Genomic DNA, 788 nt, shown 5'->3' with positions numbered 1-788 from the left:
CACCTAAAAAATATAGTTCTATGCCTAGAGCCAAGTCACGTTACCTCGATAATCCCAGTCAATCCATGATCTATAGAACTCAGTCAGTCATGTGACTCAGGAAACCTCCGAAATCTCATGATCTCAGCAAAATCTCAGATAGTAGTGCTATTCCGTCAGTCAACAGAAGTCAGTTACTTAGTTCTTGTATAGTCAGTTAAATCATGTTCAGACTCTTTAAATAAAAGTAGAAGTTAGCACCGAGTGAACCCAAGGATGGGAACTCACCTGCCAAATTAGGGTATGATTCTTAGAAGTCATCCTTGTGTTCTAGAACTACATAGCTAGCGTAGGTTGAGACATCTTAACCTATCAGACTAGGGTTGATGAGGTGACTTAACTTGTCAGTTGAGGGTTCCCACCATTCTCATTTGAGTACCTGCCAGTTGAGGGTCACTCACAACTGTCCTTTCCAGTGGCGCAGTATTGACACCCCTCCAGTCGGGGCAGAGATTGGACCCCAACTTAGCTATATGAATTATTGGGGTATGTCGGTTAAACAACTACCTCCCACAATTTCAAGCTTAGTCTCAGTAAAAGAACCCAGATAGTTCTTCAGATATTAGTATACCAGGACTGTCAGATACAGTCAAATTCAGTTATAGTACAGAACTCAGATAGTTCCATCAGATACAGGACTATCAGGCACAGTCACCCATGTATTCAAAACTATAGTATCAATCATGATCAATTATTAGTAAACTATGTATTAGCGTACCGATTTAGCTATCATGCATTCGTGATCTCAG

The sequence above is a fragment of the Capsicum annuum genome, chromosome 11 (genome assembly GCF_002878395.1).
Source record: "Capsicum annuum cultivar UCD-10X-F1 chromosome 11, UCD10Xv1.1, whole genome shotgun sequence".
NCBI lineage: Eukaryota > Viridiplantae > Streptophyta > Magnoliopsida > Solanales > Solanaceae > Capsicum > Capsicum annuum.
The sequence above is the reverse complement of the archived record's forward strand: the minus strand, read 5'-3'. Positions refer to the sequence as shown.